Source organism: Chiloscyllium punctatum, unplaced genomic scaffold (genome assembly GCF_047496795.1).
Source record: "Chiloscyllium punctatum isolate Juve2018m unplaced genomic scaffold, sChiPun1.3 scaffold_465, whole genome shotgun sequence".
Classification (NCBI taxonomy): Eukaryota; Metazoa; Chordata; class Chondrichthyes; order Orectolobiformes; family Hemiscylliidae; genus Chiloscyllium; species Chiloscyllium punctatum.
This window is the reverse complement of record NW_027310199.1, coordinates 1-27,831: the sequence shown is the minus strand read 5'-3', so window position 1 is coordinate 27,831 and position 27,831 is coordinate 1. Positions and strand designations below refer to the sequence as shown.

General features: G+C 53.2%; 12 non-coding genes across 12 annotated transcripts; all 12 read left to right on the top strand.

Annotated features, from left to right (window-relative positions):
* The first annotated feature begins 514 nt into the window (after positions 1–514).
* On the top strand, positions 515–706 carry LOC140472850 (U2 spliceosomal RNA). Its single transcript, XR_011957892.1, has one exon. It is a non-coding gene; the product is annotated as a U2 spliceosomal RNA (small nuclear RNA).
* Positions 707–2,518: 1,812 nt separating this feature from the next.
* On the top strand, positions 2,519–2,710 carry LOC140472848 (U2 spliceosomal RNA). Its single transcript, XR_011957891.1, has one exon. It is a non-coding gene; the product is annotated as a U2 spliceosomal RNA (small nuclear RNA).
* A 1,813-nt stretch (positions 2,711–4,523) lies between these two features.
* LOC140472847 (U2 spliceosomal RNA) lies at positions 4,524–4,715 on the top strand. Its single transcript, XR_011957890.1, has one exon. It is a non-coding gene; the product is annotated as a U2 spliceosomal RNA (small nuclear RNA).
* Positions 4,716–6,527: 1,812 nt separating this feature from the next.
* On the top strand, positions 6,528–6,719 carry LOC140472846 (U2 spliceosomal RNA). The gene has a single exon (XR_011957889.1). It is a non-coding gene; the product is annotated as a U2 spliceosomal RNA (small nuclear RNA).
* A 1,810-nt stretch (positions 6,720–8,529) lies between these two features.
* Positions 8,530–8,721, top strand: LOC140472894 (U2 spliceosomal RNA). The gene has a single exon (XR_011957933.1). It is a non-coding gene; the product is annotated as a U2 spliceosomal RNA (small nuclear RNA).
* A 1,812-nt stretch (positions 8,722–10,533) lies between these two features.
* On the top strand, positions 10,534–10,725 carry LOC140472890 (U2 spliceosomal RNA). Its single transcript, XR_011957930.1, has one exon. It is a non-coding gene; the product is annotated as a U2 spliceosomal RNA (small nuclear RNA).
* A 1,813-nt stretch (positions 10,726–12,538) lies between these two features.
* Positions 12,539–12,730, top strand: LOC140472889 (U2 spliceosomal RNA). Its single transcript, XR_011957929.1, has one exon. It is a non-coding gene; the product is annotated as a U2 spliceosomal RNA (small nuclear RNA).
* A 1,813-nt stretch (positions 12,731–14,543) lies between these two features.
* On the top strand, positions 14,544–14,735 carry LOC140472881 (U2 spliceosomal RNA). The gene has a single exon (XR_011957922.1). It is a non-coding gene; the product is annotated as a U2 spliceosomal RNA (small nuclear RNA).
* A 1,810-nt stretch (positions 14,736–16,545) lies between these two features.
* Positions 16,546–16,737, top strand: LOC140472869 (U2 spliceosomal RNA). The gene has a single exon (XR_011957911.1). It is a non-coding gene; the product is annotated as a U2 spliceosomal RNA (small nuclear RNA).
* Positions 16,738–18,549: 1,812 nt separating this feature from the next.
* Positions 18,550–18,741, top strand: LOC140472857 (U2 spliceosomal RNA). The gene has a single exon (XR_011957900.1). It is a non-coding gene; the product is annotated as a U2 spliceosomal RNA (small nuclear RNA).
* A 1,810-nt stretch (positions 18,742–20,551) lies between these two features.
* LOC140472840 (U2 spliceosomal RNA) lies at positions 20,552–20,743 on the top strand. Its single transcript, XR_011957888.1, has one exon. It is a non-coding gene; the product is annotated as a U2 spliceosomal RNA (small nuclear RNA).
* A 4,926-nt stretch (positions 20,744–25,669) lies between these two features.
* Positions 25,670–25,856, top strand: LOC140472892 (U2 spliceosomal RNA). The gene has a single exon (XR_011957932.1). It is a non-coding gene; the product is annotated as a U2 spliceosomal RNA (small nuclear RNA).
* Positions 25,857–27,831: the final 1,975 nt, after the last annotated feature.

The window sequence follows — 27,831 nt, the reverse complement described above, 5'->3', positions numbered from 1 at the left end:
ATGCTGTTTGGGCGGGGATTCCAGATTTTGACCCAGTGACACCGGAGGAACAACGATATATTTGCAATTCAGGACAGCGCGTGCCTCGGGGAAGAACTTGCGAACGGTGGTGTTCCCGTGGATCTGCTGCCGTCATCCTTCAAGGCTGTGTCGGCCATGAGTTTGGAAGGTGCTGCCTGTGGAATTCTGGTCAACCTTGTAGACGCCGGGGGAACCACCCTGCCGCTGTCCCCGATCGCCGGGAGAAACCTCTCTGCAGTCGACCTGACGTGCGCTCCCATGGCGGCTCCGGCCCGTGCCATCCGATTGGTCGTCAGCGCCATCTACGCGGCTACGTAACAGATGGACGGAAAACCACGGGGAAAGCACAGCGACGGCTGCAAAGCGATCTTCCGATCTGGTTGGAAATCTCGGAAGGTACGCGGTAAGGGAATAAACGAACTTTGAATATCGTCAAACTGACGGAAAGGATAGTCGGCAAAGGTGACCCCCACCGTTAGAGTATCAATGTGCTATCGCTTCTCGGCCTTTTGGCTCGGAATATGTGTAGTTTCTGTTCTTATCAGTTTAATCGCTGATACCTCCCGAAGGTGGGAGTGTTTGTATTAAATGGATTTTTGGAGCAGGGAGATGGCTGAAGGGCTTGCTCTGTCCTCTCCGTGTATCAGCCTGGTATTGCAGTGTTTCCAGGAACGGTGCAGCCTACCAGCCAAGTTCAAAAGCAGGTGAATGGAATGTGAATCTCTTGCCTTTGCTAGTTTGCCGTGTCGATCGCAGCGATCGTTCCATCGATTGTCTTTTCAGTTGCATGAAACTATCATCTTTTGTTGCCAGTTTTCCGTCTTGTGATCCTGCTCTGCAGTTACCCGATGAAGGCGCGGCACGCTGAAAGCCAGGACAGGGTAACCCCGCCCCGGTATCCGCGGCCCAAACGTGCTACAGGGAACATTCTGGAACCAGGGGGCTGCCAGGAAGGTAACTTTGCAATTTAAATGAATGGGTTTGCCCCTATCCGCCGTTTCGGGCTTCTGCGGTCGGTCTTGGAACGTATCCCACCGATGGTACGGAGGTGGGGCGGGGGGGGTGACTGCTGTACTTCCAAATAACCCCGTTGGGCTGTAACCTGGTGTTGTGGGATTTTTCACACTGTCAAATCAGGTTGTGGGATCCCATAACTCAGCCAATGTCAAATGGCTATCAGATCAGCCCCCACAACCCCTTCCCCACCCATCCCCCATCCCACCCCCCCCCCCCCACACCGACGCATCAAATTTATCCGAATATTTTCTTGAACAAGAAAGAAGTGTCTTTGGTCTGTTTCCTGAATAGAGTGAAACCCCCCAGCTCTGTTTGTTTCTTCGCAAACTACTGTACGGAAGCAACCTGCTTTAGCGGCTACGTCTGTACGTAAAGATTATTCACACAGACCATCGCCCGAGGCTGGAACTCACTTCAGCTCCCTGGGGCCACGAGGCAGCCGTACTGAACGATGAGCCACTGTGCCACCCGTACGATTTGGAATGGTTTGTAATCATTTGCGGTGCAAGTAGCAAAATAGTCGTCAGTTTGTCAACTGGATCGGCTTAAAATGTTCTCAGCGATCTGCGGTAACGTGAACGGAGATGTCAAATCGAGCTGCTTGTGGCGATGAGGTGCGCTTGCAGCGTGACGTGTTTACGTCGGGAGATCAGCTCCCTCCCCATTCTACACAGAGAGTCGGATACAAGTGGAGAGGAGATTGAAAGTGGACGATAAAGAAAGGGTGCACGGACGTAATTCACTTTTCACGACGTTTCAGATTGATGTGGAATGCCAAGGAGCGAATCCTGTACGTGTGGGAAACAATGATTCGCGTTTATGGGCAAGCTACACGAACGCAAGGGGAGGAAATGAATAGGATCTTTCTGTCAAGGCCAACATTTCTTCTTGCCCATCCCGAGATCACCTTGGCGGTGAGCTGCTCTCTCGAACCGCTGCAGTCCACGTGCTGTCGGTAGCCCCGCGATGCTGTTTGGGCGGGGATTCCAGATTTTGACCCAGTGACACCGGAGGAACAACGATATATTTGCAATTCAGGACAGCGCGTGCCTCGGGGGAGAACTTGCGAACGGTGGTGTTCCCGTGGATCTGCTGCCGTCATCCTTCAAGGCTGTGTCGGCCATGAGTTTGGAAGGTGCTGCCTGTGGAATTCTGGTCAACCTTGTAGACGCCGGGGGAACCACCCTGCCGCTGTCCCCGATCGCCGGGAGAAACCTCTCTGCAGTCGACCTGACGTGCGCTCCCATGGCGGCTCCGGCCCGTGCCATCCGATTGGTCGTCAGCGCCATCTACGCGGCTACGTAACAGATGGACGGAAAACCACGGGGAAAGCACAGCGACGGCTGCAAAGCGATCTTCCGATCTGGTTGGAAATCTCGGAAGGTACGCGGTAAGGGAATAAACGAACTTTGAATATCGTCAAACTGACGGAAAGGATAGTCGGCAAAGGTGACCCCCACCGTTAGAGTATCAATGTGCTATCGCTTCTCGGCCTTTTGGCTCGGAATATGTGTAGTTTCTGTTCTTATCAGTTTAATCGCTGATACCTCCCGAAGGTGGGAGTGTTTGTATTAAATGGATTTTTGGAGCAGGGAGATGGCTGAAGGGCTTGCTCTGTCCTCTCCGTGTATCAGCCTGGTATTGCAGTGTTTCCAGGAACGGTGCAGCCTACCAGCCAAGTTCAAAAGCAGGTGAATGGAATGTGAATCTCTTGCCTTTGCTAGTTTGCCGTGTCGATCGCAGCGATCGTTCCATCGATTGTCTTTTCAGTTGCATGAAACTATCATCTTTTGTTGCCAGTTTTCCGTCTTGTGATCCTGCTCTGCAGTTACCCGATGAAGGCGCGGCACGCTGAAAGCCAGGACAGGGTAACCCCGCCCCGGTATCCGCGGCCCAAACGTGCTACAGGGAACATTCTGGAACCAGGGGGCTGCCAGGAAGGTAACTTTGCAATTTAAATGAATGGGTTTGCCCCTATCCGCCGTTTCGGGCTTCTGCGGTCGGTCTTGGAACGTATCCCACCGATGGTACGGAGGTGGGGCGGGGGGGGGTGACTGCTGTACTTCCAAATAACCCCGTTGGGCTGTAACCTGGTGTTGTGGGATTTTTCACACTGTCAAATCAGGTTGTGGGATCCCATAACTCAGCCAATGTCAAATGGCTATCAGATCAGCCCCCACAACCCCTTCCCCACCCATCCCCCATCCCACCCCCCCCCCCCCACACCGACGCATCAAATTTATCCGAATATTTTCTTGAACAAGAAAGAAGTGTCTTTGGTCTGTTTCCTGAATAGAGTGAAACCCCCCAGCTCTGTTTGTTTCTTCGCAAACTACTGTACGGAAGCAACCTGCTTTAGCGGCTACGTCTGTACGTAAAGATTATTCACACAGACCATCGCCCGAGGCAGGAACTCACTTCAGCTCCCTGGGGCCACGAGGCAGCCGTACTGAATGATGAGCCACTGTGCCACCCGTACGATTTGGAATGGTTTGTAATCATTTGCGGTGCAAGTAGCAAAATAGTCGTCAGTTTGTCAACTGGATCGGCTTAAAATGTTCTCAGCGATCTGCGGTAACGTGAACGGAGATGTCAAATCGAGCTGCTTGTGGCGATGAGGTGCGCTTGCAGCGTGACGTGTTTACGTCGGGAGATCAGCTCCCTCCCCATTCTACACAGAGAGTCGGATACAAGTGGAGAGGAGATTGAAAGTGGACGATAAAGAAAGGGTGCACGGACGTAATTCACTTTTCACGACGTTTCAGATTGATGTGGAATGCCAAGGAGCGAATCCTGTACGTGTGGGAAACAATGATTCGCGTTGATGGGCAAGCTACACGAACGCAAGGGGAGGAAATGAATAGGATCTTTCTGTCAAGGCCAACATTTCTTCTTGCCCATCCCGAGATCACCTTGGCGGTGAGCTGCTCTCTCGAACCGCTGCAGTCCACGTGCTGTCGGTAGCCCCGCGATGCTGTTTGGGCGGGGATTCCAGATTTTGACCCAGTGACACCGGAGGAACAACGATATATTTGCAATTCAGGACAGCGCGTGCCTCGGGGGAGAACTTGCGAACGGTGGTGTTCCCGTGGATCTGCTGCCGTCATCCTTCAAGGCTGTGTCGGCCATGAGTTTGGAAGGTGCTGCCTGTGGAATTCTGGTCAACCTTGTAGACGCCGGGGGAACCACCCTGCCGCTGTCCCCGATCGCCGGGAGAAACCTCTCTGCAGTCGACCTGACGTGCGCTCCCATGGCGGCTCCGGCCCGTGCCATCCGATTGGTCGTCAGCGCCATCTACGCGGCTACGTAACAGATGGACGGAAAACCACGGGGAAAGCACAGCGACGGCTGCAAAGCGATCTTCCGATCTGGTTGGAAATCTCGGAAGGTACGCGGTAAGGGAATAAACGAACTTTGAATATCGTCAAACTGACGGAAAGGATAGTCGGCAAAGGTGACCCCCACCGTTAGAGTATCAATGTGCTATCGCTTCTCGGCCTTTTGGCTCGGAATATGTGTAGTTTCTGTTCTTATCAGTTTAATCGCTGATACCTCCCGAAGGTGGGAGTGTTTGTATTAAATGGATTTTTGGAGCAGGGAGATGGCTGAAGGGCTTGCTCTGTCCTCTCCGTGTATCAGCCTGGTATTGCAGTGTTTCCAGGAACGGTGCAGCCTACCAGCCAAGTTCAAAAGCAGGTGAATGGAATGTGAATCTCTTGCCTTTGCTAGTTTGCCGTGTCGATCGCAGCGATCGTTCCATCGATTGTCTTTTCAGTTGCATGAAACTATCATCTTTTGTTGCCAGTTTTCCGTCTTGTGATCCTGCTCTGCAGTTACCCGATGAAGGCGCGGCACGCTGAAAGCCAGGACAGGGTAACCCCGCCCCGGTATCCGCGGCCCAAACGTGCTACAGGGAACATTCTGGAACCAGGGGGCTGCCAGGAAGGTAACTTTGCAATTTAAATGAATGGGTTTGCCCCTATCCGCCGTTTCGGGCTTCTGCGGTCGGTCTTGGAACGTATCCCACCGATGGTACGGAGGTGGGGCGGGGGGGGTGACTGCTGTACTTCCAAATAACCCCGTTGGGCTGTAACCTGGTGTTGTGGGATTTTTCACACTGTCAAATCAGGTTGTGGGATCCCATAACTCAGCCAATGTCAAATGGCTATCAGATCAGCCCCCACAACCCCTTCCCCACCCATCCCCCATCCCACCCCCCCCCCCCCACACCGACGCATCAAATTTATCCGAATATTTTCTTGAACAAGAAAGAAGTGTCTTTGGTCTGTTTCCTGAATAGAGTGAAACCCCCCAGCTCTGTTTGTTTCTTCGCAAACTACTGTACGGAAGCAACCTGCTTTAGCGGCTACGTCTGTACGTAAAGATTATTCACACAGACCATCGCCCGAGGCTGGAACTCACTTCAGCTCCCTGGGGCCACGAGGCAGCCGTACTGAACGATGAGCCACTGTGCCACCCGTACGATTTGGAATGGTTTGTAATCATTTGCGGTGCAAGTAGCAAAATAGTCGTCAGTTTGTCAACTGGATCGGCTTAAAATGTTCTCAGCGATCTGCGGTAACGTGAACGGAGATGTCAAATCGAGCTGCTTGTGGCGATGAGGTGCGCTTGCAGCGTGACGTGTTTACGTCGGGAGATCAGCTCCCTCCCCATTCTACACAGAGAGTCGGATACAAGTGGAGAGGAGATTGAAAGTGGACGATAAAGAAAGGGTGCACGGACGTAATTCACTTTTCACGACGTTTCAGATTGATGTGGAATGCCAAGGAGCGAATCCTGTACGTGTGGGAAACAATGATTCGCGTTTATGGGCAAGCTACACGAACGCAAGGGGAGGAAATGAATAGGATCTTTCTGTCAAGGCCAACATTTCTTCTTGCCCATCCCGAGATCACCTTGGCGGTGAGCTGCTCTCTCGAACCGCTGCAGTCCACGTGCTGTCGGTAGCCCCGCGATGCTGTTTGGGCGGGGATTCCAGATTTTGACCCAGTGACACCGGAGGAACAACGATATATTTGCAATTCAGGACAGCGCGTGCCTCGGGGGAGAACTTGCGAACGGTGGTGTTCCCGTGGATCTGCTGCCGTCATCCTTCAAGGCTGTGTCGGCCATGAGTTTGGAAGGTGCTGCCTGTGGAATTCTGGTCAACCTTGTAGACGCCGGGGGAACCACCCTGCCGCTGTCCCCGATCGCCGGGAGAAACCTCTCTGCAGTCGACCTGACGTGCGCTCCCATGGCGGCTCCGGCCCGTGCCATCCGATTGGTCGTCAGCGCCATCTACGCGGCTACGTAACAGATGGACGGAAAACCACGGGGAAAGCACAGCGACGGCTGCAAAGCGATCTTCCGATCTGGTTGGAAATCTCGGAAGGTACGCGGTAAGGGAATAAACGAACTTTGAATATCGTCAAACTGACGGAAAGGATAGTCGGCAAAGGTGACCCCCACCGTTAGAGTATCAATGTGCTATCGCTTCTCGGCCTTTTGGCTCGGAATATGTGTAGTTTCTGTTCTTATCAGTTTAATCGCTGATACCTCCCGAAGGTGGGAGTGTTTGTATTAAATGGATTTTTGGAGCAGGGAGATGGCTGAAGGGCTTGCTCTGTCCTCTCCGTGTATCAGCCTGGTATTGCAGTGTTTCCAGGAACGGTGCAGCCTACCAGCCAAGTTCAAAAGCAGGTGAATGGAATGTGAATCTCTTGCCTTTGCTAGTTTGCCGTGTCGATCGCAGCGATCGTTCCATCGATTGTCTTTTCAGTTGCATGAAACTATCATCTTTTGTTGCCAGTTTTCCGTCTTGTGATCCTGCTCTGCAGTTACCCGATGAAGGCGCGGCACGCTGAAAGCCAGGACAGGGTAACCCCGCCCCGGTATCCGCGGCCCAAACGTGCTACAGGGAACATTCTGGAACCAGGGGGCTGCCAGGAAGGTAACTTTGCAATTTAAATGAATGGGTTTGCCCCTATCCGCCGTTTCGGGCTTCTGCGGTCGGTCTTGGAACGTATCCCACCGATGGTACGGAGGTGGGGCGGGGGGGGTGACTGCTGTACTTCCAAATAACCCCGTTGGGCTGTAACCTGGTGTTGTGGGATTTTTCACACTGTCAAATCAGGTTGTGGGATCCCATAACTCAGCCAATGTCAAATGGCTATCAGATCAGCCCCCACAACCCCTTCCCCACCCATCCCCCATCCCCCCCCCACCCCCACACCGACGCATCAAATTTATCCGAATATTTTCTTGAACAAGAAAGAAGTGTCTTTGGTCTGTTTCCTGAATAGAGTGAAACCCCCCAGCTCTGTTTGTTTCTTCGCAAACTACTGTACGGAAGCAACCTGCTTTAGCGGCTACGTCTGTACGTAAAGATTATTCACACAGACCATCGCCCGAGGCAGGAACTCACTTCAGCTCCCTGGGGCCACGAGGCAGCCGTACTGAACGATGAGCCACTGTGCCACCCGTACGATTTGGAATGGTTTGTAATCATTTGCGGTGCAAGTAGCAAAATAGTCGTCAGTTTGTCAACTGGATCGGCTTAAAATGTTCTCAGCGATCTGCGGTAACGTGAACGGAGATGTCAAATCGAGCTGCTTGTGGCGATGAGGTGCGCTTGCAGCGTGACGTGTTTACGTCGGGAGATCAGCTCCCTCCCCATTCTACACAGAGAGTCGGATACAAGTGGAGAGGAGATTGAAAGTGGACGATAAAGAAAGGGTGCACGGACGTAATTCACTTTTCACGACGTTTCAGATTGATGTGGAATGCCAAGGAGCGAATCCTGTACGTGTGGGAAACAATGATTCGCGTTGATGGGCAAGCTACACGAACGCAAGGGGAGGAAATGAATAGGATCTTTCTGTCAAGGCCAACATTTCTTCTTGCCCATCCCGAGATCACCTTGGCGGTGAGCTGCTCTCTCGAACCGCTGCAGTCCACGTGCTGTCGGTAGCCCCGCGATGCTGTTTGGGCGGGGATTCCAGATTTTGACCCAGTGACACCGGAGGAACAACGATATATTTGCAATTCAGGACAGCGCGTGCCTCGGGGAAGAACTTGCGAACGGTGGTGTTCCCGTGGATCTGCTGCCGTCATCCTTCAAGGCTGTGTCGGCCATGAGTTTGGAAGGTGCTGCCTGTGGAATTCTGGTCAACCTTGTAGACGCCGGGGGAACCACCCTGCCGCTGTCCCCGATCGCCGGGAGAAACCTCTCTGCAGTCGACCTGACGTGCGCTCCCATGGCGGCTCCGGCCCGTGCCATCCGATTGGTCGTCAGCGCCATCTACGCGGCTACGTAACAGATGGACGGAAAACCACGGGGAAAGCACAGCGACGGCTGCAAAGCGATCTTCCGATCTGGTTGGAAATCTCGGAAGGTACGCGGTAAGGGAATAAACGAACTTTGAATATCGTCAAACTGACGGAAAGGATAGTCGGCAAAGGTGACCCCCACCGTTAGAGTATCAATGTGCTATCGCTTCTCGGCCTTTTGGCTCGGAATATGTGTAGTTTCTGTTCTTATCAGTTTAATCGCTGATACCTCCCGAAGGTGGGAGTGTTTGTATTAAATGGATTTTTGGAGCAGGGAGATGGCTGAAGGGCTTGCTCTGTCCTCTCCGTGTATCAGCCTGGTATTGCAGTGTTTCCAGGAACGGTGCAGCCTACCAGCCAAGTTCAAAAGCAGGTGAATGGAATGTGAATCTCTTGCCTTTGCTAGTTTGCCGTGTCGATCGCAGCGATCGTTCCATCGATTGTCTTTTCAGTTGCATGAAACTATCATCTTTTGTTGCCAGTTTTCCGTCTTGTGATCCTGCTCTGCAGTTACCCGATGAAGGCGCGGCACGCTGAAAGCCAGGACAGGGTAACCCCGCCCCGGTATCCGCGGCCCAAACGTGCTACAGGGAACATTCTGGAACCAGGGGGCTGCCAGGAAGGTAACTTTGCAATTTAAATGAATGGGTTTGCCCCTATCCGCCGTTTCGGGCTTCTGCGGTCGGTCTTGGAACGTATCCCACCGATGGTACGGAGGTGGGGCGGGGGGGGTGACTGCTGTACTTCCAAATAACCCCGTTGGGCTGTAACCTGGTGTTGTGGGATTTTTCACACTGTCAAATCAGGTTGTGGGATCCCATAACTCAGCCAATGTCAAATGGCTATCAGATCAGCCCCCACAACCCCTTCCCCACCCATCCCCCATCCCACCCCCCCCCCCCCACACCGACGCATCAAATTTATCCGAATATTTTCTTGAACAAGAAAGAAGTGTCTTTGGTCTGTTTCCTGAATAGAGTGAAACCCCCCAGCTCTGTTTGTTTCTTCGCAAACTACTATACGGAAGCAACCTGCTTTAGCGGCTACGTCTGTACGTAAAGATTATTCACACAGACCATCGCCCGAGGCTGGAACTCACTTCAGCTCCCTGGGGCCACGAGGCAGCCGTACTGAACGATGAGCCACTGTGCCACCCGTACGATTTGGAATGGTTTGTAATCATTTGCGGTGCAAGTAGCAAAATAGTCGTCAGTTTGTCAACTGGATCGGCTTAAAATGTTCTCAGCGATCTGCGGTAACGTGAACGGAGATGTCAAATCGAGCTGCTTGTGGCGATGAGGTGCGCTTGCAGCGTGACGTGTTTACGTCGGGAGATCAGCTCCCTCCCCATTCTACACAGAGAGTCGGATACAAGTGGAGAGGAGATTGAAAGTGGACGATAAAGAAAGGGTGCACGGACGTAATTCACTTTTCACGACGTTTCAGATTGATGTGGAATGCCAAGGAGCGAATCCTGTACGTGTGGGAAACAATGATTCGCGTTTATGGGCAAGCTACACGAACGCAAGGGGAGGAAATGAATAGGATCTTTCTGTCAAGGCCAACATTTCTTCTTGCCCATCCCGAGATCACCTTGGCGGTGAGCTGCTCTCTCGAACCGCTGCAGTCCACGTGCTGTCGGTAGCCCCGCGATGCTGTTTGGGCGGGGATTCCAGATTTTGACCCAGTGACACCGGAGGAACAACGATATATTTGCAATTCAGGACAGCGCGTGCCTCGGGGGAGAACTTGCGAACGGTGGTGTTCCCGTGGATCTGCTGCCGTCATCCTTCAAGGCTGTGTCGGCCATGAGTTTGGAAGGTGCTGCCTGTGGAATTCTGGTCAACCTTGTAGACGCCGGGGGAACCACCCTGCCGCTGTCCCCGATCGCCGGGAGAAACCTCTCTGCAGTCGACCTGACGTGCGCTCCCATGGCGGCTCCGGCCCGTGCCATCCGATTGGTCGTCAGCGCCATCTACGCGGCTACGTAACAGATGGACGGAAAACCACGGGGAAAGCACAGCGACGGCTGCAAAGCGATCTTCCGATCTGGTTGGAAATCTCGGAAGGTACGCGGTAAGGGAATAAACGAACTTTGAATATCGTCAAACTGACGGAAAGGATAGTCGGCAAAGGTGACCCCCACCGTTAGAGTATCAATGTGCTATCGCTTCTCGGCCTTTTGGCTCGGAATATGTGTAGTTTCTGTTCTTATCGGTTTAATCGCTGATACCTCCCGAAGGTGGGAGTGTTTGTATTAAATGGATTTTTGGAGCAGGGAGATGGCTGAAGGGCTTGCTCTGTCCTCTCCGTGTATCAGCCTGGTATTGCAGTGTTTCCAGGAACGGTGCAGCCTACCAGCCAAGTTCAAAAGCAGGTGAATGGAATGTGAATCTCTTGCCTTTGCTAGTTTGCCGTGTCGATCGCAGCGATCGTTCCATCGATTGTCTTTTCAGTTGCATGAAACTATCATCTTTTGTTGCCAGTTTTCCGTCTTGTGATCCTGCTCTGCAGTTACCCGATGAAGGCGCGGCACGCTGAAAGCCAGGACAGGGTAACCCCGCCCCGGTATCCGCGGCCCAAACGTGCTACAGGGAACATTCTGGAACCAGGGGGCTGCCAGGAAGGTAACTTTGCAATTTAAATGAATGGGTTTGCCCCTATCCGCCGTTTCGGGCTTCTGCGGTCGGTCTTGGAACGTATCCCACCGATGGTACGGAGGTGGGGCGGGGGGGGGTGACTGCTGTACTTCCAAATAACCCCGTTGGGCTGTAACCTGGTGTTGTGGGATTTTTCACACTGTCAAATCAGGTTGTGGGATCCCATAACTCAGCCAATGTCAAATGGCTATCAGATCAGCCCCCACAACCCCTTCCCCACCCATCCCCCATCCCACCCCCCCCCCCCCACACCGACGCATCAAATTTATCCGAATATTTTCTTGAACAAGAAAGAAGTGTCTTTGGTCTGTTTCCTGAATAGAGTGAAACCCCCCAGCTCTGTTTGTTTCTTCGCAAACTACTGTACGGAAGCAACCTGCTTTAGCGGCTACGTCTGTACGTAAAGATTATTCACACAGACCATCGCCCGAGGCAGGAACTCACTTCAGCTCCCTGGGGCCACGAGGCAGCCGTACTGAATGATGAGCCACTGTGCCACCCGTACGATTTGGAATGGTTTGTAATCATTTGCGGTGCAAGTAGCAAAATAGTCGTCAGTTTGTCAACTGGATCGGCTTAAAATGTTCTCAGCGATCTGCGGTAACGTGAACGGAGATGTCAAATCGAGCTGCTTGTGGCGATGAGGTGCGCTTGCAGCGTGACGTGTTTACGTCGGGAGATCAGCTCCCTCCCCATTCTACACAGAGAGTCGGATACAAGTGGAGAGGAGATTGAAAGTGGACGATAAAGAAAGGGTGCACGGACGTAATTCACTTTTCACGACGTTTCAGATTGATGTGGAATGCCAAGGAGCGAATCCTGTACGTGTGGGAAACAATGATTCGCGTTTATGGGCAAGCTACACGAACGCAAGGGGAGGAAATGAATAGGATCTTTCTGTCAAGGCCAACATTTCTTCTTGCCCATCCCGAGATCACCTTGGCGGTGAGCTGCTCTCTCGAACCGCTGCAGTCCACGTGCTGTCGGTAGCCCCGCGATGCTGTTTGGGCGGGGATTCCAGATTTTGACCCAGTGACACCGGAGGAACAACGATATATTTGCAATTCAGGACAGCGCGTGCCTCGGGGGAGAACTTGCGAACGGTGGTGTTCCCGTGGATCTGCTGCCGTCATCCTTCAAGGCTGTGTCGGCCATGAGTTTGGAAGGTGCTGCCTGTGGAATTCTGGTCAACCTTGTAGACGCCGGGGGAACCACCCTGCCGCTGTCCCCGATCGCCGGGAGAAACCTCTCTGCAGTCGACCTGACGTGCGCTCCCATGGCGGCTCCGGCCCGTGCCATCCGATTGGTCGTCAGCGCCATCTACGCGGCTACGTAACAGATGGACGGAAAACCACGGGGAAAGCACAGCGACGGCTGCAAAGCGATCTTCCGATCTGGTTGGAAATCTCGGAAGGTACGCGGTAAGGGAATAAACGAACTTTGAATATCGTCAAACTGACGGAAAGGATAGTCGGCAAAGGTGACCCCCACCGTTAGAGTATCAATGTGCTATCGCTTCTCGGCCTTTTGGCTCGGAATATGTGTAGTTTCTGTTCTTATCGGTTTAATCGCTGATACCTCCCGAAGGTGGGAGTGTTTGTATTAAATGGATTTTTGGAGCAGGGAGATGGCTGAAGGGCTTGCTCTGTCCTCTCCGTGTATCAGCCTGGTATTGCAGTGTTTCCAGGAACGGTGCAGCCTACCAGCCAAGTTCAAAAGCAGGTGAATGGAATGTGAATCTCTTGCCTTTGCTAGTTTGCCGTGTCGATCGCAGCGATCGTTCCATCGATTGTCTTTTCAGTTGCATGAAACTATCATCTTTTGTTGCCAGTTTTCCGTCTTGTGATCCTGCTCTGCAGTTACCCGATGAAGGCGCGGCACGCTGAAAGCCAGGACAGGGTAACCCCGCCCCGGTATCCGCGGCCCAAACGTGCTACAGGGAACATTCTGGAACCAGGGGGCTGCCAGGAAGGTAACTTTGCAATTTAAATGAATGGGTTTGCCCCTATCCGCCGTTTCGGGCTTCTGCGGTCGGTCTTGGAACGTATCCCACCGATGGTACGGAGGTGGGGCGGGGGGGGGTGACTGCTGTACTTCCAAATAACCCCGTTGGGCTGTAACCTGGTGTTGTGGGATTTTTCACACTGTCAAATCAGGTTGTGGGATCCCATAACTCAGCCAATGTCAAATGGCTATCAGATCAGCCCCCACAACCCCTTCCCCACCCATCCCCCATCCCACCCCCCCCCCCCCACACCGACGCATCAAATTTATCCGAATATTTTCTTGAACAAGAAAGAAGTGTCTTTGGTCTGTTTCCTGAATAGAGTGAAACCCCCCAGCTCTGTTTGTTTCTTCGCAAACTACTGTACGGAAGCAACCTGCTTTAGCGGCTACGTCTGTACGTAAAGATTATTCACACAGACCATCGCCCGAGGCAGGAACTCACTTCAGCTCCCTGGGGCCACGAGGCAGCCGTACTGAATGATGAGCCACTGTGCCACCCGTACGATTTGGAATGGTTTGTAATCATTTGCGGTGCAAGTAGCAAAATAGTCGTCAGTTTGTCAACTGGATCGGCTTAAAATGTTCTCAGCGATCTGCGGTAACGTGAACGGAGATGTCAAATCGAGCTGCTTGTGGCGATGAGGTGCGCTTGCAGCGTGACGTGTTTACGTCGGGAGATCAGCTCCCTCCCCATTCTACACAGAGAGTCGGATACAAGTGGAGAGGAGATTGAAAGTGGACGATAAAGAAAGGGTGCACGGACGTAATTCACTTTTCACGACGTTTCAGATTGATGTGGAATGCCAAGGAGCGAATCCTGTACGTGTGGGAAACAATGATTCGCGTTGATGGGCAAGCTACACGAACGCAAGGGGAGGAAATGAATAGGATCTTTCTGTCAAGGCCAACATTTCTTCTTGCCCATCCCGAGATCACCTTGGCGGTGAGCTGCTCTCTCGAACCGCTGCAGTCCACGTGCTGTCGGTAGCCCCGCGATGCTGTTTGGGCGGGGATTCCAGATTTTGACCCAGTGACACCGGAGGAACAACGATATATTTGCAATTCAGGACAGCGCGTGCCTCGGGGAAGAACTTGCGAACGGTGGTGTTCCCGTGGATCTGCTGCCGTCATCCTTCAAGGCTGTGTCGGCCATGAGTTTGGAAGGTGCTGCCTGTGGAATTCTGGTCAACCTTGTAGACGCCGGGGGAACCACCCTGCCGCTGTCCCCGATCGCCGGGAGAAACCTCTCTGCAGTCGACCTGACGTGCGCTCCCATGGCGGCTCCGGCCCGTGCCATCCGATTGGTCGTCAGCGCCATCTACGCGGCTACGTAACAGATGGACGGAAAACCACGGGGAAAGCACAGCGACGGCTGCAAAGCGATCTTCCGATCTGGTTGGAAATCTCGGAAGGTACGCGGTAAGGGAATAAACGAACTTTGAATATCGTCAAACTGACGGAAAGGATAGTCGGCAAAGGTGACCCCCACCGTTAGAGTATCAATGTGCTATCGCTTCTCGGCCTTTTGGCTCGGAATATGTGTAGTTTCTGTTCTTATCAGTTTAATCGCTGATACCTCCCGAAGGTGGGAGTGTTTGTATTAAATGGATTTTTGGAGCAGGGAGATGGCTGAAGGGCTTGCTCTGTCCTCTCCGTGTATCAGCCTGGTATTGCAGTGTTTCCAGGAACGGTGCAGCCTACCAGCCAAGTTCAAAAGCAGGTGAATGGAATGTGAATCTCTTGCCTTTGCTAGTTTGCCGTGTCGATCGCAGCGATCGTTCCATCGATTGTCTTTTCAGTTGCATGAAACTATCATCTTTTGTTGCCAGTTTTCCGTCTTGTGATCCTGCTCTGCAGTTACCCGATGAAGGCGCGGCACGCTGAAAGCCAGGACAGGGTAACCCCGCCCCGGTATCCGCGGCCCAAACGTGCTACAGGGAACATTCTGGAACCAGGGGGCTGCCAGGAAGGTAACTTTGCAATTTAAATGAATGGGTTTGCCCCTATCCGCCGTTTCGGGCTTCTGCGGTCGGTCTTGGAACGTATCCCACCGATGGTACGGAGGTGGGGCGGGGGGGTGACTGCTGTACTTCCAAATAACCCCGTTGGGCTGTAACCTGGTGTTGTGGGATTTTTCACACTGTCAAATCAGGTTGTGGGATCCCATAACTCAGCCAATGTCAAATGGCTATCAGATCAGCCCCCACAACCCCTTCCCCACCCATCCCCCATCCCACCCCCCCCCCCCACACCGACGCATCAAATTTATCCGAATATTTTCTTGAACAAGAAAGAAGTGTCTTTGGTCTGTTTCCTGAATAGAGTGAAACCCCCCAGCTCTGTTTGTTTCTTCGCAAACTACTGTACGGAAGCAACCTGCTTTAGCGGCTACGTCTGTACGTAAAGATTATTCACACAGACCATCGCCCGAGGCTGGAACTCACTTCAGCTCCCTGGGGCCACGAGGCAGCCGTACTGAACGATGAGCCACTGTGCCACCCGTACGATTTGGAATGGTTTGTAATCATTTGCGGTGCAAGTAGCAAAATAGTCGTCAGTTTGTCAACTGGATCGGCTTAAAATGTTCTCAGCGATCTGCGGTAACGTGAACGGAGATGTCAAATCGAGCTGCTTGTGGCGATGAGGTGCGCTTGCAGCGTGACGTGTTTACGTCGGGAGATCAGCTCCCTCCCCATTCTACACAGAGAGTCGGATACAAGTGGAGAGGAGATTGAAAGTGGACGATAAAGAAAGGGTGCACGGACGTAATTCACTTTTCACGACGTTTCAGATTGATGTGGAATGCCAAGGAGCGAATCCTGTACGTGTGGGAAACAATGATTCGCGTTGATGGGCAAGCTACACGAACGCAAGGGGAGGAAATGAATAGGATCTTTCTGTCAAGGCCAACATTTCTTCTTGCCCATCCCGAGATCACCTTGGCGGTGAGCTGCTCTCTCGAACCGCTGCAGTCCACGTGCTGTCGGTAGCCCCGCGATGCTGTTTGGGCGGGGATTCCAGATTTTGACCCAGTGACACCGGAGGAACAACGATATATTTGCAATTCAGGACAGCGCGTGCCTCGGGGGAGAACTTGCGAACGGTGGTGTTCCCGTGGATCTGCTGCCGTCATCCTTCAAGGCTGTGTCGGCCATGAGTTTGGAAGGTGCTGCCTGTGGAATTCTGGTCAACCTTGTAGACGCCGGGGGAACCACCCTGCCGCTGTCCCCGATCGCCGGGAGAAACCTCTCTGCAGTCGACCTGACGTGCGCTCCCATGGCGGCTCCGGCCCGTGCCATCCGATTGGTCGTCAGCGCCATCTACGCGGCTACGTAACAGATGGACGGAAAACCACGGGGAAAGCACAGCGACGGCTGCAAAGCGATCTTCCGATCTGGTTGGAAATCTCGGAAGGTACGCGGTAAGGGAATAAACGAACTTTGAATATCGTCAAACTGACGGAAAGGATAGTCGGCAAAGGTGACCCCCACCGTTAGAGTATCAATGTGCTATCGCTTCTCGGCCTTTTGGCTCGGAATATGTGTAGTTTCTGTTCTTATCAGTTTAATCGCTGATACCTCCCGAAGGTGGGAGTGTTTGTATTAAATGGATTTTTGGAGCAGGGAGATGGCTGAAGGGCTTGCTCTGTCCTCTCCGTGTATCAGCCTGGTATTGCAGTGTTTCCAGGAACGGTGCAGCCTACCAGCCAAGTTCAAAAGCAGGTGAATGGAATGTGAATCTCTTGCCTTTGCTAGTTTGCCGTGTCGATCGCAGCGATCGTTCCATCGATTGTCTTTTCAGTTGCATGAAACTATCATCTTTTGTTGCCAGTTTTCCGTCTTGTGATCCTGCTCTGCAGTTACCCGATGAAGGCGCGGCACGCTGAAAGCCAGGACAGGGTAACCCCGCCCCGGTATCCGCGGCCCAAACGTGCTACAGGGAACATTCTGGAACCAGGGGGCTGCCAGGAAGGTAACTTTGCAATTTAAATGAATGGGTTTGCCCCTATCCGCCGTTTCGGGCTTCTGCGGTCGGTCTTGGAACGTATCCCACCGATGGTACGGAGGTGGGGCGGGGGGGGTGACTGCTGTACTTCCAAATAACCCCGTTGGGCTGTAACCTGGTGTTGTGGGATTTTTCACACTGTCAAATCAGGTTGTGGGATCCCATAACTCAGCCAATGTCAAATGGCTATCAGATCAGCCCCCACAACCCCTTCCCCACCCATCCCCCATCCCACCCCCCCCCCCCCACACCGACGCATCAAATTTATCCGAATATTTTCTTGAACAAGAAAGAAGTGTCTTTGGTCTGTTTCCTGAATAGAGTGAAACCCCCCAGCTCTGTTTGTTTCTTCGCAAACTACTGTACGGAAGCAACCTGCTTTAGCGGCTACGTCTGTACGTAAAGATTATTCACACAGACCATCGCCCGAGGCTGGAACTCACTTCAGCTCCCTGGGGCCACGAGGCAGCCGTACTGAACGATGAGCCACTGTGCCACCCGTACGATTTGGAATGGTTTGTAATCATTTGCGGTGCAAGTAGCAAAATAGTCGTCAGTTTGTCAACTGGATCGGCTTAAAATGTTCTCAGCGATCTGCGGTAACGTGAACGGAGATGTCAAATCGAGCTGCTTGTGGCGATGAGGTGCGCTTGCAGCGTGACGTGTTTACGTCGGGAGATCAGCTCCCTCCCCATTCTACACAGAGAGTCGGATACAAGTGGAGAGGAGATTGAAAGTGGACGATAAAGAAAGGGTGCACGGACGTAATTCACTTTTCACGACGTTTCAGATTGATGTGGAATGCCAAGGAGCGAATCCTGTACGTGTGGGAAACAATGATTCGCGTTTATGGGCAAGCTACACGAACGCAAGGGGAGGAAATGAATAGGATCTTTCTGTCAAGGCCAACATTTCTTCTTGCCCATCCCGAGATCACCTTGGCGGTGAGCTGCTCTCTCGAACCGCTGCAGTCCACGTGCTGTCGGTAGCCCCGCGATGCTGTTTGGGCGGGGATTCCAGATTTTGACCCAGTGACACCGGAGGAACAACGATATATTTGCAATTCAGGACAGCGCGTGCCTCGGGGGAGAACTTGCGAACGGTGGTGTTCCCGTGGATCTGCTGCCGTCATCCTTCAAGGCTGTGTCGGCCATGAGTTTGGAAGGTGCTGCCTGTGGAATTCTGGTCAACCTTGTAGACGCCGGGGGAACCACCCTGCCGCTGTCCCCGATCGCCGGGAGAAACCTCTCTGCAGTCGACCTGACGTGCGCTCCCATGGCGGCTCCGGCCCGTGCCATCCGATTGGTCGTCAGCGCCATCTACGCGGCTACGTAACAGATGGACGGAAAACCACGGGGAAAGCACAGCGACGGCTGCAAAGCGATCTTCCGATCTGGTTGGAAATCTCGGAAGGTACGCGGTAAGGGAATAAACGAACTTTGAATATCGTCAAACTGACGGAAAGGATAGTCGGCAAAGGTGACCCCCACCGTTAGAGTATCAATGTGCTATCGCTTCTCGGCCTTTTGGCTCGGAATATGTGTAGTTTCTGTTCTTATCAGTTTAATCGCTGATACCTCCCGAAGGTGGGAGTGTTTGTATTAAATGGATTTTTGGAGCAGGGAGATGGCTGAAGGGCTTGCTCTGTCCTCTCCGTGTATCAGCCTGGTATTGCAGTGTTTCCAGGAACGGTGCAGCCTACCAGCCAAGTTCAAAAGCAGGTGAATGGAATGTGAATCTCTTGCCTTTGCTAGTTTGCCGTGTCGATCGCAGCGATCGTTCCATCGATTGTCTTTTCAGTTGCATGAAACTATCATCTTTTGTTGCCAGTTTTCCGTCTTGTGATCCTGCTCTGCAGTTACCCGATGAAGGCGCGGCACGCTGAAAGCCAGGACAGGGTAACCCCGCCCCGGTATCCGCGGCCCAAACGTGCTACAGGGAACATTCTGGAACCAGGGGGCTGCCAGGAAGGTAACTTTGCAATTTAAATGAATGGGTTTGCCCCTATCCGCCGTTTCGGGCTTCTGCGGTCGGTCTTGGAACGTATCCCACCGATGGTACGGAGGTGGGGCGGGGGGGGTGACTGCTGTACTTCCAAATAACCCCGTTGGGCTGTAACCTGGTGTTGTGGGATTTTTCACACTGTCAAATCAGGTTGTGGGATCCCATAACTCAGCCAATGTCAAATGGCTATCAGATCAGCCCCCACAACCCCTTCCCCACCCATCCCCCATCCCCCCCCCACCCCCACACCGACGCATCAAATTTATCCGAATATTTTCTTGAACAAGAAAGAAGTGTCTTTGGTCTGTTTCCTGAATAGAGTGAAACCCCCCAGCTCTGTTTGTTTCTTCGCAAACTACTGTACGGAAGCAACCTGCTTTAGCGGCTACGTCTGTACGTAAAGATTATTCACACAGACCATCGCCCGAGGCAGGAACTCACTTCAGCTCCCTGGGGCCACGAGGCAGCCGTACTGAATGATGAGCCACTGTGCCACCCGTACGATTTGGAATGGTTTGTAATCATTTGCGGTGCAAGTAGCAAAATAGTCGTCAGTTTGTCAACTGGATCGGCTTAAAATGTTCTCAGCGATCTGCGGTAACGTGAACGGAGATGTCAAATCGAGCTGCTTGTGGCGATGAGGTGCGCTTGCAGCGTGACGTGTTTACGTCGGGAGATCAGCTCCCTCCCCATTCTACACAGAGAGTCGGATACAAGTGGAGAGGAGATTGAAAGTGGACGATAAAGAAAGGGTGCACGGACGTAATTCACTTTTCACGACGTTTCAGATTGATGTGGAATGCCAAGGAGCGAATCCTGTACGTGTGGGAAACAATGATTCGCGTTGATGGGCAAGCTACACGAACGCAAGGGGAGGAAATGAATAGGATCTTTCTGTCAAGGCCAACATTTCTTCTTGCCCATCCCGAGATCACCTTGGCGGTGAGCTGCTCTCTCGAACCGCTGCAGTCCACGTGCTGTCGGTAGCCCCGCGATGCTGTTTGGGCGGGGATTCCAGATTTTGACCCAGTGACACCGGAGGAACAACGATATATTTGCAATTCAGGACAGCGCGTGCCTCGGGGAAGAACTTGCGAACGGTGGTGTTCCCGTGGATCTGCTGCCGTCATCCTTCAAGGCTGTGTCGGCCATGAGTTTGGAAGGTGCTGCCTGTGGAATTCTGGTCAACCTTGTAGACGCCGGGGGAACCACCCTGCCGCTGTCCCCGATCGCCGGGAGAAACCTCTCTGCAGTCGACCTGACGTGCGCTCCCATGGCGGCTCCGGCCCGTGCCATCCGATTGGTCGTCAGCGCCATCTACGCGGCTACGTAACAGATGGACGGAAAACCACGGGGAAAGCACAGCGACGGCTGCAAAGCGATCTTCCGATCTGGTTGGAAATCTCGGAAGGTACGCGGTAAGGGAATAAACGAACTTTGAATATCGTCAAACTGACGGAAAGGATAGTCGGCAAAGGTGACCCCCACCGTTAGAGTATCAATGTGCTATCGCTTCTCGGCCTTTTGGCTCGGAATATGTGTAGTTTCTGTTCTTATCAGTTTAATCGCTGATACCTCCCGAAGGTGGGAGTGTTTGTATTAAATGGATTTTTGGAGCAGGGAGATGGCTGAAGGGCTTGCTCTGTCCTCTCCGTGTATCAGCCTGGTATTGCAGTGTTTCCAGGAACGGTGCAGCCTACCAGCCAAGTTCAAAAGCAGGTGAATGGAATGTGAATCTCTTGCCTTTGCTAGTTTGCCGTGTCGATCGCAGCGATCGTTCCATCGATTGTCTTTTCAGTTGCATGAAACTATCATCTTTTGTTGCCAGTTTTCCGTCTTGTGATCCTGCTCTGCAGTTACCCGATGAAGGCGCGGCACGCTGAAAGCCAGGACAGGGTAACCCCGCCCCGGTATCCGCGGCCCAAACGTGCTACAGGGAACATTCTGGAACCAGGGGGCTGCCAGGAAGGTAACTTTGCAATTTAAATGAATGGGTTTGCCCCTATCCGCCGTTTCGGGCTTCTGCGGTCGGTCTTGGAACGTATCCCACCGATGGTACGGAGGTGGGGCGGGGGGGGTGACTGCTGTACTTCCAAATAACCCCGTTGGGCTGTAACCTGGTGTTGTGGGATTTTTCACACTGTCAAATCAGGTTGTGGGATCCCATAACTCAGCCAATGTCAAATGGCTATCAGATCAGCCCCCACAACCCCTTCCCCACCCATCCCCCATCCCCCCCCCACCCCCACACCGACGCATCAAATTTATCCGAATATTTTCTTGAACAAGAAAGAAGTGTCTTTGGTCTGTTTCCTGAATAGAGTGAAACCCCCCAGCTCTGTTTGTTTCTTCGCAAACTACTGTACGGAAGCAACCTGCTTTAGCGGCTACGTCTGTACGTAAAGATTATTCACACAGACCATCGCCCGAGGCAGGAACTCACTTCAGCTCCCTGGGGCCACGAGGCAGCCGTACTGAATGATGAGCCACTGTGCCACCCGTACGATTTGGAATGGTTTGTAATCATTTGCGGTGCAAGTAGCAAAATAGTCGTCAGTTTGTCAACTGGATCGGCTTAAAATGTTCTCAGCGATCTGCGGTAACGTGAACGGAGATGTCAAATCGAGCTGCTTGTGGCGATGAGGTGCGCTTGCAGCGTGACGTGTTTACGTCGGGAGATCAGCTCCCTCCCCATTCTACACAGAGAGTCGGATACAAGTGGAGAGGAGATTGAAAGTGGACGATAAAGAAAGGGTGCACGGACGTAATTCACTTTTCACGACGTTTCAGATTGATGTGGAATGCCAAGGAGCGAATCCTGTACGTGTGGGAAACAATGATTCGCGTTGATGGGCAAGCTACACGAACGCAAGGGGAGGAAATGAATAGGATCTTTCTGTCAAGGCCAACATTTCTTCTTGCCCATCCCGAGATCACCTTGGCGGTGAGCTGCTCTCTCGAACCGCTGCAGTCCACGTGCTGTCGGTAGCCCCGCGATGCTGTTTGGGCGGGGATTCCAGATTTTGACCCAGTGACACCGGAGGAACAACGATATATTTGCAATTCAGGACAGCGCGTGCCTCGGGGAAGAACTTGCGAACGGTGGTGTTCCCGTGGATCTGCTGCCGTCATCCTTCAAGGCTGTGTCGGCCATGAGTTTGGAAGGTGCTGCCTGTGGAATTCTGGTCAACCTTGTAGACGCCGGGGGAACCACCCTGCCGCTGTCCCCGATCGCCGGGAGAAACCTCTCTGCAGTCGACCTGACGTGCGCTCCCATGGCGGCTCCGGCCCGTGCCATCCGATTGGTCGTCAGCGCCATCTACGCGGCTACGTAACAGATGGACGGAAAACCACGGGGAAAGCACAGCGACGGCTGCAAAGCGATCTTCCGATCTGGTTGGAAATCTCGGAAGGTACGCGGTAAGGGAATAAACGAACTTTGAATATCGTCAAACTGACGGAAAGGATAGTCGGCAAAGGTGACCCCCACCGTTAGAGTATCAATGTGCTATCGCTTCTCGGCCTTTTGGCTCGGAAGCTACACGACGTCTTCAGCGCCCCTGCAGACGGAGCGCAGCGTAGATACACCTGGTCACGGGCAGACGGGTCTATCCGCTCAAGGATAGATTACCTGTTTGTGTCCCGAACGCTCTCGGTCAGATCCACCGACGTCAAGCCGGTGTTCTTCTCTGACCACTGCCTCCTGCTGGCCGACTGTCACCTACAGGACGAACAGCGGGCGGGCAAGGGAACGTGGAAACTGAACACTAAGCTGTTGACCCCGGGAAACATCGAAGAGCTCAAGAGGGATTACGCAGGTTGGAGAACCGTGAAGCCCCTCTTTGAGTCTCCAGCGGACTGGTGGGAAACGGTAAAAGGGAACATCAAGAGGTTCTTTATCCTCAAAGGTGTCCAGGAGGCGAGAGAGAGGCGGGGAAAACTGTCCCAGCTCCAGGAAAGTATGCAGAACCTGCTCCTGCTGCAGACGATGGGTGTGGATGTCACGGAGGACCTCAAGGAGGTGAAGGGCCAGCAAGCCTCGCTCTTTGCCTCGGAGGCCTCCAGGATAATCTTCCGGTCCAGGGTCCGCTCGGTGGAGCAGGACGAGACGTGCTCACGTTTCTTCTTCCAGAAGGTGCACAAAGAGAGCTCCGTGCTCAGCAGCCTGAAGAAAGAAGATGGCTCGGTAACGTCATCTCAGGCTGACGTCATGAGGATCAGCAAATCCTTCTACGCCAGCCTGTATGACTCGAAGCCGACCGACAGCGCGGCCTCCCAGTCGTTCCTGTCCTCTATCACGGAGGTCCTAGATGACGGAACACGAGAGAGGCTGGACCAGCCGCTATCTCTGGATGAACTGACCAAGGCCCTCGAGTCCTTCGAAAAGAATAAAACTCCCGGAAGCGACGGCTTACCGGTCGAGGTTTATTCCGCTCTTTGGGACTTGATCGGCCAGGACCTGCTGGAGGTGTATGTCAGTATGCTCCGGGCAGGTACCATGAGTGAATCCATGAGGAAAGGCATCATCACCCTCGTCTACAAGCGGAAGGGGGAGAGGGAGGAAATTAGAAATTGGAGACCGATCTCACTGTTAAATGCAGACTACAAAATCCTGTCAAAGGTCATCGCCAACCGGGTCAGGTCTGCTCTGGGATCGGTGATCCACCCGGACCAAACCTGTGCTGTACCGGGCAGGAAGATCTCTGAGAGTCTCGCACTCCTCAGGGATACGATCGCCTACGTGCAGGACAGGGGGGTGGACACCTGCCTCATCAGCCTGGACCAGGAGAAAGCCTTTGACAGGATATCGCATACATATATGAGGGATGTCCTCTCCAAAATGGGCTTTGGGGAGGGAATCGGAAATTGGATCAGACTGCTCTACACCAACATTGTCAGTGCAGTCTCAATCAATGGGTGGGAATCAGATAGCTTCCCTGTAAGATCTGGAGTCAGGCAGGGATGCCCCCTCTCACCCGCCTTGTTTGTGTGTTGCATAGAGCCATTTGCCGAATCCATCAGGAAGGATGCGAGCCTGAGAGGGGTGACTATTCCTGGCAGCGGGGGCCTGCAGGTTAAGGCCTCCCTGTACATGGATGACGTCGCTGTTTTCTGCTCGGATCCGCTGTCCGTGCACAGACTCGTGTGCATCTGCGACCAGTTCGAACGGGCCTCGGGGGCCAAGGTAAACCGAGGCAAGAGCGAGGCCATGCTCTTCGGGAACTGGGCCGACCAATCCTCTATCCCCTTCACCGTCAGGACTGACCACCTGAAGGTGCTGGGTATTTGGTTCGGGGGGGCTGGGGCGTGCGCCAAGACCTGGGAGGAGCGGATCAGAAAGATGAGACAGAAACTAGGCAGATGGGGGCAACGGTCGCTCTCCATCGCGGGAAAAAACCTGGTCATCAGGTGTGAGGTCCTCTCAGTATTGCTATATGTGGCACAGGTCTGGCCTATCCCCAGGACCTGTGCCGCCGCAGTCACCCGGGCCATCTTCCAATTCATTTGGAGATCAAAGATGGACCGGGTCCGAAGAGACTCAATGTACAAAGACCGGTGCAATGGGGGAAAAAACACGCCCAATGCCACCCTCACCCTGATGGCCACCTTTGTGTGTGGCTGCATCAAGCTGTGCGTGGATCCCCGGTACGCAAACACCAAGTGTCACTACGTACTGAGGTTCTACCTGTCCCCGGTGTTGCGAAGGATGGGCCTGGCCTCGCTGCCGCGGAACGCTCCGAGTAGTTGGACCGTTCCGTATCACCTGTCCTTCGTGGAGAAATTTATGAGGAAAAACACCTTTGACCACAAGTCCATCAGGAAGTGGTCAGCACGTAGCGTCCTTGAGACCCTTCGGGAAAAGGAGAGGGCGGATCCTGTCGAGCGGTTCCCTGAGCAGACTGTCAAAGCCATTTGGCAGAATGCCTCATCGCCAGAACTTTCCAACAAGCACCAAGACGTGGCTTGGCTGGTGGTGAGAAGGGCTCTGCCCGTGAGATCCTTTATGCACGCCCGGACTCTCTGCCGCACCGCACGCTGCCCTCGAAGTGGCTGCGGGGGGGACGAGACTGTCACACACCTCCTTCTGGAATGTGCCTATGCAGAGGAAGTCTGGAGAGGAATGCAGTGGTGCTTGTCGAGGTTCGTCCCGAGCAGCGCCGTGACGCGGGACTCCGTGCTCTACGGCCTGTTCCCCGGGACTCACACCGAGACGAACATTAACTGCGCCTGGAGGATCATCAACTCGGTGAAGGACGCTCTCTGGGCGGTCCGAAACCTGTTGATCTTCCAGCTGAAGGAGTTGACCCCGACCGAGTGTTGCAGACTGGCACATTCCAAGGTCCAAGACTACGTGTTGAGGGACGCGCTGAAGATTGGGGCAGCTGCCGCCAAGGCGCGGTGGGGAAAGACCACCGTGTAAGATCGGCCTGCCGAAAGAAGAACAGGGGGCCCATACAGACGTTTTTTTTTGGGCTCTGCTGATGCCTCAGCCAAATATATGTATATATACAAGATTGAAAAAATGCACAGGATTGTAAAGGACAAGAATAAAGTCGAATCTGTGTTTGTAAATATGGACATATGTATGGCATGATCCAATGTACAGACCATCAAATCATTTATGAATAAAGTATATTTTTGAAATATAAAAAAAAAATTCTGTTCTTATCAGTTTAATCGCTGATACCTCCCGAAGGTGGGAGTGTTTGTATTAAATGGATTTTTGGAGCAGGGAGATGGCTGAAGGGCTTGCTCTGTCCTCTCCGTGTATCAGCCTGGTATTGCAGTGTTTCCAGGAACGGTGCAGCCTACCAGCCAAGTTCAAAAGCAGGTGAATGGAATGTGAATCTCTTGCCTTTGCTAGTTTGCCGTGTCGATCGCAGCGATCGTTCCATCGATTGTCTTTTCAGTTGCATGAAACTATCATCTTTTGTTGCCAGTTTTCCGTCTTGTGATCCTGCTCTGCAGTTACCCGATGAAGGCGCGGCACGCTGAAAGCCAGGACAGGGTAACCCCGCCCCGGTATCCGCGGCCCAAACGTGCTACAGGGAACATTCTGGAACCAGGGGGCTGCCAGGAAGGTAACTTTGCAATTTAAATGAATGGGTTTGCCCCTATCCGCCGTTTCGGGCTTCTGCGGTCGGTCTTGGAACGTATCCCACCGATGGTACGGAGGTGGGGCGGGGGGGTGACTGCTGTACTTCCAAATAACCCCGTTGGGCTGTAACCTGGTGTTGTGGGATTTTTCACACTGTCAAATCAGGTTGTGGGATCCCATAACTCAGCCAATGTCAAATGGCTATCAGATCAGCCCCCACAACCCCTTCCCCACCCATCCCCCTTCCCCACCCATCCCCCATCCCACCCCCCCCCCCACACCGACGCATCAAATTTATCCGAATATTTTCTTGAACAAGAAAGAAGTGTCTTTGGTCTGTTTCCTGAATAGAGTGAAACCCCCCAGCTCTGTTTGTTTCTTCGCAAACTACTGTACGGAAGCAACCTGCTTTAGCGGCTACGTCTGTACGTAAAGATTATTCACACAGACCATCGCCCGAGGCTGGAACTCACTTCAGCTCCCTGGGGCCACGAGGCAGCCGTACTGAACGATGAGCCACTGTGCCACCCGTACGATTTGGAATGGTTTGTAATCATTTGCGGTGCAAGTAGCAAAATAGTCGTCAGTTTGTCAACTGGATCGGCTTAAAATGTTCTCAGCGATCTGCGGTAACGTGAACGGAGATGTCAAATCGAGCTGCTTGTGGCGATGAGGTGCGCTTGCAGCGTGACGTGTTTACGTCGGGAGATCAGCTCCCTCCCCATTCTACACAGAGAGTCGGATACAAGTGGAGAGGAGATTGAAAGTGGACGATAAAGAAAGGGTGCACGGACGTAATTCACTTTTCACGACGTTTCAGATTGATGTGGAATGCCAAGGAGCGAATCCTGTACGTGTGGGAAACAATGATTCGCGTTTATGGGCAAGCTACACGAACGCAAGGGGAGGAAATGAATAGGATCTTTCTGTCAAGGCCAACATTTCTTCTTGCCCATCCCGAGATCACCTTGGCGGTGAGCTGCTCTCTCGAACCGCTGCAGTCCACGTGCTGTCGGTAGCCCCGCGATGCTGTTTGGGCGGGGATTCCAGATTTTGACCCAGTGACACCGGAGGAACAACGATATATTTGCAATTCAGGACAGCGCGTGCCTCGGGGGAGAACTTGCGAACGGTGGTGTTCCCGTGGATCTGCTGCCGTCATCCTTCAAGGCTGTGTCGGCCATGAGTTTGGAAGGTGCTGCCTGTGGAATTCTGGTCAACCTTGTAGACGCCGGGGGAACCACCCTGCCGCTGTCCCCGATCGCCGGGAGAAACCTCTCTGCAGTCGACCTGACGTGCGCTCCCATGGCGGCTCCGGCCCGTGCCATCCGATTGGTCGTCAGCGCCATCTACGCGGCTACGTAACAGATGGACGGAAAACCACGGGGAAAGCACAGCGACGGCTGCAAAGCGATCTTCCGATCTGGTTGGAAATCTCGGAAGGTACGCGGTAAGGGAATAAACGAACTTTGAATATCGTCAAACTGACGGAAAGGATAGTCGGCAAAGGTGACCCCCACCGTTAGAGTATCAATGTGCTATCGCTTCTCGGCCTTTTGGCTCGGAAGCTACACGACGTCTTCAGCGCCCCTGCAGACGGAGCGCAGCGTAGATACACCTGGTCACGGGCAGACGGGTCTATCCGCTCAAGGATAGATTACCTGTTTGTGTCCCGAACGCTCTCGGTCA